Here is a 14,645-nt window from a genome sequence, read left to right on the forward strand (position 1 = left end):
AACAAATGGTTAAAAGTGACAAGGCAAACAACTACTTGTTGCTTCTTTTATGCCTTACTCTGCACTGGTAACATGGCCAACATGAACCCTCCGTAGCCCTTCTGAGAAGTGCTTTCCAGCCCATCCCCGAGAAATGCCTAATGCAGACCTGCATAATCCTGGGGCTCTTCCAGTTTGAGCCCCTGTGCCTTAGGGGTCAGTAAGGCCATAGCAAAAAAGTCATTGCAGGAAGAGAAGAACTTTACTTCAAAACTAAAAGACAAACTGAGCTGCAAAGTAGAAATAGAAAGGAGAAACAAACCCAATTTCTTTTCCCATCCCACCCTGCCATTCACCTCATTTAGTATTTTAAACATATTGTGGACTTTTTTTTTTTTAATGTAAAGTAATAGTTTTTGTGACTGCAGAACTTCTGGCATTTCACTGTGGTGTAAATGGCCAAACCTTTGCCATTACACCACAGCAGATTGGATGATTTAATGCTTATGAAGGTACGTGTGATGTCTGCTCCTATCCTGAAAGCTCTGGTGTTGTTAGAGTGCATTTATGGAAAAGAATCACTGTATTTTAAATGGACCAGATCCTCATAATTATTATGAATAAATAACATCATACTTTTCAGAGGCATTGCTCAAAGAAAGTAAAGATATTCCAAGGTGTATTTACTAGCAGAGTTAGGTGCTGCCATAGCATTGGCATTTTGTTTTAGACTGACCACCCCTACATGTAGTGACCTTTTTACTGAGATTTTTTTTCCTCTTGGTTTTAAAGGTACTGACAGATAGAAAAGTACTGGCTCCTCCCACCCCCAAAAATATTATGAAAAAGCTTGTTTTATGAATAAGTAGCACAACTGCTGTGGTTGGGACCCATAACCACGTTATTTCCCCTTGCAGTCATACTAAGTCAGATGAAGGAAAAAGAGAGGCATCTAGAGTATTAATAGAGTTTGGGGGCATGGTAGATCTTAAGTCTTGTAGCTGTGCTGCAGAAAGCTACTCATTGATCTGCCTCTCAGTAAGGAACTCTAAATATAAAGGTATTTTACACTATTTTTTTCCTAAAGATATAAAAAATATACATTCTAATTGCACTTTAGAGAAGGAAAACTAATAAAGATAATTGTGCTGTTCCTCATTAGTGGAAATGCCCTCCAGTTAACCCGCCTCAAGCACTTTCAGTATCATGGAATCCCTTGGGTGGGATTTTCCAAAGTGCCAGCATTAGCTCAGCCCTGCTCCCATTAAAGTCATTCACTGATTTCAGCATGGGAGCAGACTCCGGAGAGTCCCTGTGGTGCTCTGTGTGTTGGAGGATCCTAACCTTTGTGTGTGCTGTTGCTTCCCTAGATTTACATGCGTGGCTGCACAGGTGTTCAAATACATCTGTGAGGGCCAGGATTTTCCTCAGAGGACCTAAAAAGGAACCAGTAAGTCAGCTGTGTGGAATAAAGAGCAGCGGAGGGTAATAGAAATCATGGAGGAAAAGGGAACTTCATGTAAGATGAAACTTCATCAGGTGCCTGGTGTAGTCAGTTAATTGCAGCCTTTGTATCCCAAATGACAAAGCAAAACCTTCCAGAATACATTTTCAATATTATTTTGTGCAGTGTATTTTCTATCTATGGAATCCAATTGCCATAGGCAGTCATCAAGACAAAGAGTTAAGTAGAATTAAAAAAAGGATTTAGGAAGCTTTGTGAGCAAAAACAACATTTGCAGCTGCATGCGCTAGATTAAAACAGTGCAGGGGGCAAACAAGCTTCCTGCTTCAGCAGCATAAGCTGATTGCTTTGAGGGTCAAGAAGAAATGTTTTCTTGCCATGTGTTAGCCCTGCTGGTTCATTGAGACGTGTGATGGGATGGTTTGACTTTTCACCAAGGAGCGCTCGCGGTGATGAATGCTATGTTGATGCTATGATGCTAGTCTGTGTTACAGCAACCATGGTATTCCCATAAAAAGAATCTCAGCCGATGAGTCCATAATGAATTTGATTGCTGACCTTGGCTCTGAAAGAGGCTTCCTCTCTGGCTTTAGGTAGCTTACTCTCTGTGCTCTAAATCATCACCTGGGAAATGGGAAGAGCGTACTTCTCTAGTTATCAGGAATACAATGAGGGGGAAGTACGTAAGAGATGGTTGTCTTTTCACTCACCCATTCTGTGCTTTGGATTCAGACCTGCCATCCCACTGTAAATCAGGAGTATTTTAGCTAGTCAAGATTTTTCCTGATTTATTCTGATGAAATGAGTTCAAAAGATGGTGTTTTCACATTCCCTTGTTTGTGGAGCTCCTGCTTGAACTTGCTCCCACACAAACAGCAGCAGCCTGTCCTACAAAGGACAGTAGCCCTGAGAAAGTCTCGTGGCTGTAGTCTAGAACAGGAGCAGTTTCTACAACAGACTATGTATCACGATGGCAGGCTTGAGGCCCCAGAAGCTCCTGTCCAAGTCTTCACTCCCATTGCTGACTTCTGTTGCCATTGCACCTGTTGCTTCAATGTCCAGTTCTCTTCAGGTGTTTACTCTGAACAACAGGTAACAGCTGAGAGAAGACATTTCTCAAGTACTGGCTGAACCACCTGAATTATTTATGTTCATGGCTACGGGAGCTACACCTGTTGCTAAGAAATACCACAATACTTCATCATAACTCCTGTTTGGAAACACCACTACAGCTAGCTGAGCAGCAAGAAATATAGCATAGGTCAGGCGAGTTATTGATGCACAAGAAAGGTTTTTAATGATTTTGTACCTTGAACGCTTTAGCTGGCAAAAATCTAAGAACAGATGGAAAGAGTCAAACACTTTTTCTCCTCCTTAGAGCTGGCAGGGGTCACAGGCACAAGGCATTGTGTGATGGGGCAGCAACGTGTGTGTGGGTGTACCCGTGCACGCACGTACATGCACGTATGGATTTGATGGATGGGGTCCGAATCCCCCGTGCTACTCTGGAAGCCGTGCCCGGCATTTCGGGCAGGTCCGCGCTGCCGCTTCCCCCAGCCCCGTCCCGCTGTCAGCTGCGGGTCTGCCACGGCCGGGGCACGGCACGCGCTGCCCGCGCCAACCGCCCAACGGTCCCCCGCGCGCCAACCGCCCCCGCGCGCCAACCGCCCAACGGCCGCCTCAACGGTCACCCCCGCGCGCCCAACGGTCACTCCCGCGCCCGCCGCCTCAGGGAGGGCCTCGGTCGCCCCCCGGGCGCTGGCGGCGAGGCGGGGCGAGGCGAGGCGCGGCCTCCGCGCGCCGGAAGTCGGGCGGCGAAGGGGGGGAGCGCGGAGCGGCGGCGGGGAGCGGCCAGCCGGGAGCGGAGAGCGGGGCAGGGCTGGGCAGGGCAGGGCAGGGCGGGGAGGGAGGGAGGGAGCGGCGCTGCCCGATCCCGGCGCGGACGTGCTGCGGCTGCCGGGCGGAGGCGGCGCGGCGGAAACGAGCAGCGGGGAAGGAAGGGAGCGGCGGGAGCCGGGAGCCGCGGCCACCATTAGCGGCGGGAGGAGCAGCAGCAGCAGCAGCAGCCGCGGGGGGCTGCGGGCGGAGCGCGGTGCCGCCGCCTCGCCCCTGCGCCTCACGGACACCGCCGCTGCCCGCCGGGGGCTCCCCGCAGCCGGGGCGAGGTGAGCGGGGAGACGCCTTGGAGGGTGTGTGTGTGGGGGGGGGGGGGGGGGGCTGCTTCCTGCCCGGCGGGTGGGGGGCGAAACAAGGCGGCGAGATGCCGGGGGGTGGGTGGGTGTACGGGGGCGCCCCCCCGCACGGAGCGACCCTCGGAACGGGCTGGGGAGCGAACCGGGGCTGCGGCGTGCGGCACCCAGACAATGTCAGCGCGGGGAGTCCCCGCCCTGTGCAGCCGCAGGCAGGCGGCTCCCCGCCACCGCCACCGGCACCGCCACCGCCACCGGCACCGCCACCGCCACCGGCACCGCCACCGCCGTGCTGGCAGCCGCCGGCTCGCACCGCGCTCAGCTCGCGTCTGGAGCCGCTCGGGCTGGGCTGCAGCCCCGTGGGCTTGTGGGCGCTGTGGTTTAGGTTTTGTGGTGTATCTTTTTTTTTTTTTTTTTTTTTTTTTTTTTTTTGGGGGGGTGCGGGTTGTTGGTTTGCTTAAAACCCGAGCCTTTAAGGCCTTTTAGCTCTGCAGCGTGGTGAGGGCAGGCTGGGTTGTGGAGGGGTTGTGGAGGCGCCAAGGCAAGGCTGTGTCTGTGTGGGTTTTCACGATGAGCAGAGGGGTGTGTGTGTGTGTACATGTATGTGCACACATCTAATTGTACCTGGAAAGTCAGTGATGGTGGGAGGGGAAGGAGTGTCTGTGTACACGTGTGTCACGTGACCTGTGTAAAATTGCTACAGGTATGCTCGTTTTTCTCTTACGTTAACGCTGTTTTAAGAAGCCAATGACTAACCAGTCTATTTTAGAAGATTTGCTTTCTTTGGGGTTTGTTTTCTCATGTGACAGAAAATAGTTCCCTGTGTGTTCAGGTGCTGTCCCTGCATTTTGCCATTTTTACCTGTATTTCAGTTGTTTTATGGTTTTCTACCTAGTCACAGGTGTTCAGAAGGGAAAAAGCAGCAGTATGTGTGGTGTCGTTTCTACCGGAGGGTACAGGTGCACTCAATTTGGAACAAGTGCAGTGTCTCATATGGCTGTTACCTCTAGGTTGCCATCCACATTGTGGAGAAATGGAGAACTACTGTTTCATGGGACTGAAAAATCATACCTATGTGTAGCTCCATTCTAAACATAAATGCCTCTTTTCATCTGTTCCCCCTCACTCCTTTATCCTCCAGACAGGGACACATTAGCTTGTAAAACAACACTGAGCAGAAAAATGAGTTTAGATGCTTACTGATAACACAGCATCTAAAACAGCAAACCTCCATGTTTTACTGTCTGCTTAATCAGCTTTTCCCTGGTAAGAAGTTTCTCTATAAAAAGAGAGGAATAGAAAAATCAATTCCTAAATCATCTTGAAGGGAAAAAAAAATTACAAATTCCAGTTCTGGAAGTATTTTAAACAGTAAGAAATACGGATATGTCTACATCTTCATATAACGTGCTTACATTCTTCTTGAGTGGGTGTGGTGGTTAGTGGAATACAGAGCTCTTTCTCTGTGCCTAAGTTGACGTGTGGTTTTTCATCGCAGTGGGTGAAACTCCAGTTACTTTACAGAGCTCTGCATTAGGGAGGATTTTTCTCTTTTGTAGAACAGAGAGGTAAGTGGCCTAAGGAATTCTTTTATTGCCCTACTAGAAATGTTATTCTCAGATAATTCCATAATATGACTTGGGTTTTAGACTCATATGACATGCAGTGAAGGATCCTACTGCCAGTGTTTCTCTGACTCAGCATGGGATGACAGAGAGAAAGGTATTGCTAAGCGAGAAGCAGCAATTCAAGGAAGCAATGCAGTTTACCAGTTGTTAATCCCTCAAAAGGTTATTAAAAATAATGTGAAAAGAGACACTGACTTTTTTTTTTATAATTTTGAATCAGCCCTCTTTGCATGATATCATGAGACTATTGCTTTCAGATTTGAATTTTGTTTTATTTTTTTTTTTTCCAGGGGAATAATGCATTGATGTAAATTGTTTTGAACCTCCTGTGTATTATATCCTGCTCTATTCTTAATAAGGTAAACCATGGTATAGAGAAGTCCTGTTGATTTACAGGACTGTACGAGATAGCTTTGTTGACTTTTATAGGTAATGTTCAGTATGATTGATTTTAAGAGGCTTTATTTTTCAAGAGGGAGTCTAATAGTCTTTTGAGTATCAGCATATGCGAGCATCTCCTCATTCCTTCCTCTCCCCAAGCTGCTGATTTTTTTCAGCTGTGAAGCTATTGTGTTGTTTCTCTATTTGATTTTTCATATAATATTAACATGTGTTCCTTTGTCTCTTCCTTCAGCATCAGGATTTTTAATAAAAATCAGCTAGCTTTTTTTTTTCCAGGAAAAATGTAATTTGTGCTCTAAATTTACCATCTTTATGCTGTATTAGTCTTATCTTTACTGCTTGTACAACTTATGTTCCTTCATAAAATGTCTTTCAGCAACTGGAGGGGAAAAAACAGAATCTATCAAACTGGGACAGAGTTAAATCCGAGTCACGCAGCCAGTTAGCCAAATAGTGTGAAGAATAGCACTGAAGATCCTAGTCCTTAAATAATCTTAATAGTAGGCTGTCTTAATAATAGAAAAATCCAAATCTCTTGTGGTAAAGGAAGCCAAAGGTTGCAAAATAATTGCACTGCCTTTTCTGGTATGTTCTGCAAGAATTTTATTACTGAATTTTCAAGTAGAAGAGAGTTGAAATAATGTGCTTCACAGCTTCCCGTTAACATCTGTTCACATTGAGAGATCTGCTGATAAAATCTAGAACTTGTTACGGGCACTTAAGAGAGCAAAAAATGTCCAACTTGTATTTCAGCCCACAATAAACCAAGCACTAGGTTTCACACCCTTTCTGTGCAGTGTCTAGAAGCAAACATGTTGGTTTTTGGCTGAATCAGGCAATATTAGATAAACGAGTTTTATTAAAAGGGGGGGCCAACCGAGGTATTTTATTGCTGACTAAGGTTTAAGATTACATAGACAAGTCAGCAAACTGGTGAGTAGTCAAATCTACGCTCTTTTTATATGGAGTGTAACTAACTCTCCTGTTAATTTTGTTTAAGAAAATGTAGCTGTTACAAAAATAACTTCGTATTATCGAGCAGTTCCTTTAAGTCTTTAAGTATTCAAAATATTTTTCTATCACAACTGGCTATCACAGATGATGAGTATGTACTTTGAATGTTTTCCATCTCTAGGAATGTCTACAAGGTTAGGGAATGCCGGTGGAGAAACTTGCACTGTAATTACCTGTTATAGTTGCTAATCTGAGTAACAAGGAATGAAATTTTCTCCTTTTTCCTCTGCAAGCATTATTGTTACTTAAAAACTGTGTTCATTGGAAATGGCATACTAGTCTCAAAAGCTGAGCGCTTGGAAGTAGTAATAAATACTTAGCTCAGCATACCTCCTCTGAGGAAGACGTAAAATTCTTTGACTCAAGTTGCAAGTAATCATTCTCATAGTTGAAAAATCTTATAACGAATAAGACATGTATCCTCAGCATACTTTTTATGCAACTGCACCAAAGTGTATTCACTGATAGTTTTTGAATTTTCAAAGAGTTAGTCACTTCTCAATTTTGTCCTAAGTAATAATTTTATTTATGTGGTAGGACAGTCTTTAGTTAAAATCTTTCATATCAGGTGTTACATAAATAATACTTTTCTTGAGTTTGGTTATTTTTTTCTTTAATTTGCTAATGAAGAGTGAGCACTTGAAATGTCTTGTTCTGTGCACTGTCACTCAATTTGTTAGGAACTAAATGGAAGAAGACCATGTGCGTGAGATTGGCCTGAGGTTAAATATCAGGGAAGTTATTTCTTGCCACTTAATTAAATAATGAATTGGCTGAATGCTAGAGGTGGGGAGAGAGAGAGAGAAAGGAGGGGCAGAGGGAAGGTTGGGAATTCTAGAGCTACTAAAAAGAAATACTTTTGAAAAATTTTTAACCATAGAAGAGAGGTTTTTTTTTTACCCGTTACTGTATTACTAGTCTTACCATGTGCATTTAAACTGCCATAGTCAGAAAGATGATTGAGTCTTCGTTGATTCTGGTGTTTCTTTTTTAGGAAAGCAGGCTGTAAAATGTAAGTTTTTATATGAAAATGTTTTTTAGAGTTCAATGGGGGGATTACTGTATACAGTAACAAATTGTTATGATACCTATTTTTTTGAGTAAATATTTTAGTTTGTTGAAGAGCTCAAGTTGCTGCTAAAAGTGCACTAATGTTGAATAGGGCAAATGGTTAATTGTATAAGGATCATTCTTGTCTTTTAAAAACTCTTAAGCATCATCTGTTGCTGAAATGTCAGTATTATATTGTTCTAACTACCACATATGAACTCTGCTGAAATCTTCCAGAGCTGTTGCAAGGAGGCCAGTACTCTGGGAGTGTAGGTGCTGGGAACAGCAAGTTGTGTTCATGTGTTAGATGAGAGCTGTTTTGCTTGAGCTGTGTTAACATAGATCCAAGTCACCTTATTGCTTCCTACAGTTTATTACAGTACAAAAGCTGATTTCTGTTGGATAAGGATTAGAAAGAAACAAAAAGTGTGAAGGGTGACAATGCTCTCTAATTTTTACAGCTCTGATCAGTTTATTGTGTCAGTACTGCACTTTTATTTAAGAAGTCATTGGAAAGCTTAAACAGAACCTTGTTTCTCTCAAAGAAACAAAGTACGTACAGAGTGGGAAAATGCGTGAAATAAAACAGGTACAGATTTATCTGCCCCCAGCCTCCTGTATCCTTACTACTGTCTGACAACTTCCCCTTTAAACAGCTTTGGGAGCGGTTGCATTGGGACTGACAGAAAGAGCTGTCCCAGGCTAGCGAGAGCTGAAGGCAGCGGATGGCACAGGGTCCTCTCCCACTGCCAGTGCTTGGTTGTCTCATGTCGTCCCTCCCACTCCCCAAAGACTTAGCAACTTGCTGTGCTTTATAGGATCTGTAGTGTTCTTGGCATATCTTTCTGTCCTTAGTAGTTGGTTAAAAACCAACAAGTGTATCTGCTCTGTGCTCAGAGGTGAGGTGTGCAATACCTCTGTTTCTGGTAGTGTTTTTTAGTTGTTGCCTTAGTGACTTTGCCAGTAGGAAGGAACAGTGTAATAGTTTGCTCCTTAAGAAAAGGCTCCTAGTGGAGCTTGTTGTTTTCCAATGACACGAGTAGACTTAATCTTGATGCTTTAAGAACAGCTGTTTTTAGCATAGAAGTAGTAGTTAATTCAATGTCATCCCAGTCTTAATGTCTGAACTTGGTTACAGAGTGCTGGTAAGAGTGCTCCCTTAAGCTGGAAACTGTTGTCAAGCCAAAAATTTGTGTTTCTACTATCCTGCCAGTGTTTCTCAGTGATTTGTGAAAAACTTTAGGTTCCTCCAGGAAGTTCTGCAGAACCTTCAATAACTACTGCAGATTTTTTCTTCATTTTCTGAAGGAGTGTCTATTTTCATGATTGAAAAAAAAAAAATCTTTTTGGAAATGTCTCAAAGACTTAATTGCTATTCTTTTGAAACTGTAACTGGTAAATTTGCATCATCTGCTTGTAAGACTGAATTGTGAAGGTTGTGTTGCTAAATAGTGGTAGAAGTGCAAATAAAGTATGTTAAGGGTTGATAATAAAATAATCCTGTCTCAAACAGTTGAATCCTTACTCTGTTATCATTGACACAGTTAAATCTCTTCAATATGTATTATGAAATTGCTTGCTGAGTGTAAGTGCAACATTAAAAGCTGAGTGAGTTACTCCATACTGTGAAATATGCTACCTTTACAAAAATAGAACTCACTTTTTTTTTTTTCCCTTCTTATTTTCTGTTATGGAATTTTGTTCTTTTGGAACATTCAGATGGTGGTAAGACAGTTTTGCCCCAATCATGTTGTTTTAATCAGTGCTGAAAACGTTCTTTAAGTTTTCTTTAATGTTTCTGTATTTCTTTTCAGTCTTTCCATTGACTGTTACGATAAAATAACCCATTGTTCAAAATGCCTGCTTGATTAGTTTAACTGTTGATAAAACATACTGAAACCGTTTGACAGATTTTCCTCAGAGCTTTTAGACTTGTAGTGTTACTTTTATCCTTAGCTCTGTGAAGTAGCTGAATTGATCTTTACAATATACCATTAGTAAAAAGACAAACGTTCAGAAGGAATGACTTGGGTGCATGCTTGTGGGCTTTCTGTCAGTCCCTCTTTTCATGATGAGATGTCACTGATAGGTTTCATTATAGGGGCTGAAGAAGATAGCGTTAGCAAAACAAATCTACGTATTGTTTGGAGAGGAAGGAATGTTGCTTCGTCCAGTATTCAAAAATTTCCAAACGTTAGTCTTTATACAGGTGAATTTGTTATACCAGGGATAGCCTCAGCATTGCACTTCTCCCTGTCTGCGCCCCTGATGGTGCTGACCCAGTCGTGAGAATTTTATCTTCCGCTCATTGTTTCTTTAGCAGGTCACATAATGAAATGGTATTAATAGAGCTTAAGAGAAGCAGTTAAAATTAGAGATCATTTTTTTCCTCCTGCTTTTCCTAGCTGAAATGTATTTAGATGTTACCTAGCTTTAGTGTCCACTAAACTGTTGTGCATTCGAAGTATCCTTATAAAATGAGACTGGGGAGATGAATTCCACAGAAGTTCTGTAACCCGCTTTACAAGGTGATACGCAACATGCCAGACTAGTACAATTGGAGGGGTGATCAGCTGTAGTAAAAGGTAGAAATTGACAGGGGAGCTGTTGAGAGAGGAAGAGAAGCTGCAACTTTGTATATATCTTTCTAGACAGTGTTTATATACTTCAGCAAACCGAGTGGTTCTCTTAAGCCTGGGATGTAAACACATTTTTAAAAATAGTGACAAACTCCTTTCCAGGCTGCTGTTTGCATCTTAAGAGCATTAAAAGGCATCTGTCTAGAGCTTCAGAATCATTTGTAGAAAATATTAATGCACCATGATTTCATAAATGAGTTCATTTGCACATCCAGGTGACATGTTACCTATGCTTGTTTTGTGAAAGCTGATTTACAAAACTGAGGTGGATTCTAAATGAATATTGGAAACAATAAATTTTCAGGCTGTTTTCAAACATCTCATGAATTAAGCTAATATTTGCAGTTTAGCAATAACCTTTCAAAGGTGAAATTGTCATGGGAAGCTTGTTAAGACATCCTACCAGTGGTTAAAGGACAAGATGCTGTATGTGACATAATTGGCGTATCGATTCTAGCTTCCTTCAGAAGCAAGGGCAGGGTTCACTGCTCAGGGCGGTTCCTCCCGGTTGTTCTCTGTAAGGCACATTGCTGATGGGCTGCGCCTCTAAAATAAAGCCTCAGTATTTGGTATTATGCTGTTGGCTATTCCTAGGCAGTTTCCTGTTCATGTATGGTTGTTTTGGACTTCATACTGACTTGCTTAGCTCATGCCTATATAGCGATGAGGCATCTTGCATGGGATTTTTGATTCTGTGCCAGAAGCCAAGCATTCCAAGCTCTTTTTATTTATCGTTTAGCCATTTTGTTTCTTGCTGTCTTGCTTACTAGCAGAAAGATCGCTGTGATCTTGTTGCACCCTCTAAAGTTGAGTTAACAGTTGTTGGAATCTTTACTTTTAGTATACTAACGCGGGTTTGGACTTCCCAGGTGCCTACAATCGTTGTTCACAGGTGACTAAAGACTTATACAAATGTGTTTAATAGAACATTTTATTTTTTTTTTTTTAGTGGTTTGGATTGCAATAGTTGTTTCTGATGGCTTAAGAAAAGCAATTTTAGCTATTATTAATTAGTGGTGTTTTGTTTAGGTAACAGCAAAAAAAGACTAGTAGTTTTCACTCAGTAGTAACTTTGCAAAGTACTAATACTGACTTAAACTTGTCAGTTGCTTTGGCTGTCTCTGAGCATGTCATAGGTAAGGAAAACAGCTGTCTGTAGCTGGGGAACAGAAGGATCACTTTTTGTTTCACCTTTACTCAGGTTTGTCTATCAATAAGTAACTTAGTGATATCTTATAAGTTCCATGAAACTGAAAGGCTATTTGCCAGATTCATGTGAGTACCAACGATAAATTCCTGTTTAGGTAGGGAGGAAAGAAATTGTTTTCCTAATGAAATGTGTTGTTGTTGTGTGTTAGAGAGCTCACTAATTCTCTAGAAGGTGCGTAGCAGAAGTGAAGTCTCATTTTCAGCAGTGACATGGAAGGAGAAAGAGGGCCACAGAGAAAGAAGTATGAATGTTGTCTTTCCTTCTAGCAGCTGGCAGAGCAGAAAATCAAAGCAATGGGGAAATGAATGAAATTCTTAGGAGGAACCACATATTCACATTGCAGTTCTTAAAGTGAAACATGCAGTGTCTTTGTGAAGACTGCTCTTTATTACCTAAAGTGCTATTGATAGTGCATCGTTTAGCTTAAGCTTTTGTGCTTGCTATCCTAGTTAGTGAAAATCAGAGTTTATTGCTAAAATTGAAATAAACAATAAAAATCCATTCAAATGCTTCCGATTGGCTTAAATGAAATCTATTGTGATATTATCCATGTTTAGTTTTAATCTGTGCAAAAAGTCAGAAAGCTTCTCAAAAACAAACAAACACCCCCTTGAAATGATTTATTACTGCTTTGTAATAAAAGCTCCCTAAATTATCTTTTATCAGCTGAAATGGAATATTCCTGGAATGACTAGTGCTCGTTGTAGGGTTGAAAGTCCAGTATAGAGCAAACAATTTTTTTTTCAGATGGTGCACTTTCAACTTCAGTGGTGTGTTTCATTTCTGAAATGTGATGACTTGGGCATCTCTTTTTGAAAAGGTGGGTCATTCAGTTTTCATTCTCCTGAAGTACTGGGCAATATTTACCACTGTCATATAGGAAGTTAGCTTGCATAGACTGTCAGTCTCCGAACACTGGGGAGTGATTTTATTTGTCTCTTTTTCTTCTGTGCCTAGATCTTTCAAATAAATATTAGGTTGGTGTGTCCTATGTGTTTGTAGAACCAAAGAAAGTGAGCTTTGAAGAGGTGTCTTACCAACAGTGCTTTTTTTGTTGTTTTGTTTTGTTTTTTCTCTTCTGTTTCTTGATGCAGAGAATAAAATCCCTGCCTTCTAAGCTTGGTCTCCATCTGTTTGATTTTTTCCTTCTTGGAGGTGCACAATCTTGGTGTGGTTTTTTTTTGTTTGTTTGTTTTGTTTGTTTGTTTGTTTTTAAATGTACTCTACTTGATACTAGAAGACCAGAACACACAGACACGCATGCACTTTCTGTATGTTTGCTCATTATTAACTTCCTAAGATCCATTTAGTCTGGAATTCTCTTGGATACAGCTGTTGACAGGCTGTGAGCATTTGACAACAGTATTTCTACATACACGATCTGATTAAACATGATACAACGTTAGGAGACCTTGGTATGTCTCGTGTAGACCATCATTCCAGTTGATGCTGCCTAAATCTTTATTTTTGCTGCTTTGAGTGAGTTAGAAGGCAAGATAAATGGCCAGTTGTGCTCTCATGAAAATGTTAAAAATTACAGCTGACCTTATGTTGTCTGCATTCTTTTTGCCTTCCAGTATGGATTTAAATACTTGATTTTACAACTGAACATGGTTTCGCTGTGCTGTGCTGTGCCATAGGAGTTGAGAAGGCATAGCCTGCTAGCAGATTTGGCAGCTGCTTCTTCATTCCTAAAATGACTTCTGCAGGGTTGCTTTCCTTAAAATGTTGGTATTTAAGCAAGGTTCAGGTGGTATGATTGACAGTAACATGGAATTAACATATATTCAAAAAACAAGGCTTCTTGTTTCCTTTTTTGCTTTGTTTTTAAAGTATGATTAAGTACATATAAAATTTGGAATATGTAGGTGGTTAACCAGTTAAAAAGTTAAATGATTAGTTCACTTTTTGGAAAGAAAATGAAAAAATTTGCCTGACACTACTCATTATGGCTTTTAGTGCTGTGATGGACTCATCTATTCAGCTAAAGAAGACAGCTCAAGGGGGAATTTAAGGTCCAGTAAAAGAAGCCCTTAGTTTATTTGGCATTTCTTTCATAACTTTAGAAGTTCTGCTTCCCTCTATAATGTTAGTAGCAACCTTTCCCTGGGGTGGGGAGCAGGGAGAGTAGCAGTAGTCTGGTCCTGTGCGCATTCACAATTGTCTGTGTACGTGGAACTAGTTTGAACGTTTGGTTTGAGGCTTGTGTATTAACAGTAGTAAATAATGACAATTCTCTTGTCACTAGCTGTGCATGCAGTAGCCTGATACTTAATGAATTGAGAATTCAATGGATACAGATAGAGAGCTGTATAGTCTTCATATTTTTTTTGCCACTATGCTTAATGCGTTCTTATAGGTCATGTTCAGAGAATCTGTTTGCAGCTAACTCTGATCTTTTTCCTTCAAAAATGAGTAAGCTATGCAGTGAAATGATACCTATGACCGTGCATTCTGTAAATAATTGATTTGTGCCTTATATGTATTGCTGATCTTTTTTAGTGTCTTGAGGAACAGGGCATTATTTAAAAAGAGGAAGTTAGGTCTGCCACAGAGGAAGCATTATATTATGGATTAAATGCTGTCCTTGTCATCTTTGAACCACACTCTCTCTGTTGTCTCTCATTACATCTATACTTTTTTCTTTATACAATTTTCCAGTTTTCTGAGTTGTAGACAGCATTTGGTTTCCAGTGTTCTGTGTGTAGCTCTGGTCTTCTTGGGCATCAGTCTTAGGATGTTTGCTTCTGTAACGCTCCTCGATTTGAAACTGAATAGGTGGAAAAATACTTTTCTTTCTGTTCACACCTCCTTTTCGCATTTGGGCTGATGTTTGCATGCAACCAAAATGCACGTAAGGGGGGTTGAATAGTTATTAGCTGTTAGTTCTGTGTTTTGTGTGTGTGTTCTCAGAAGAAATTCTTCAGATGATGCACAAGAATTGAAGAAGGTCTGAGAACTTGCTTCCTGTGACTTGCTTGCATGTTTTAAAATATAAGCTCAATATTAATGGAGCTGGAAGTATATAATGTTGAAAGTAACCATACTGTTTAGCATGGAAAGCTGTGA

The 14,645-nt window shown here is 41.4% G+C and overlaps 1 protein-coding gene across 5 annotated transcripts in view; it reads left to right on the forward strand.

The window, feature by feature from the left end:
* The first annotated feature begins 3,375 nt into the window (after positions 1-3,375).
* Positions 3,376-14,645, forward strand: part of RAPH1 (Ras association (RalGDS/AF-6) and pleckstrin homology domains 1) — an 87,441-nt gene continuing 76,171 nt past the window's right edge. For 3 of the 5 annotated variants that reach the window (XM_082763069.1, XM_082763065.1, XM_082763068.1), the window contains exons 1-3: positions 3,376-3,609; positions 5,552-5,620; positions 12,324-12,396. The gene's annotated coding sequence lies outside the window, so the exon portion shown is untranslated. The remainder of the gene's footprint in view (positions 3,610-5,551; positions 5,621-12,323; positions 12,397-14,645) is intronic. The other 2 variants (XM_082763066.1, XM_082763067.1) reach the window with 1 other exon arrangement.

Source organism: Aythya marila (assembly GCF_965140915.1).
Source record: "Aythya marila genome assembly, chromosome: 6".
Taxonomy (NCBI): Eukaryota; Metazoa; Chordata; class Aves; order Anseriformes; family Anatidae; genus Aythya; species Aythya marila.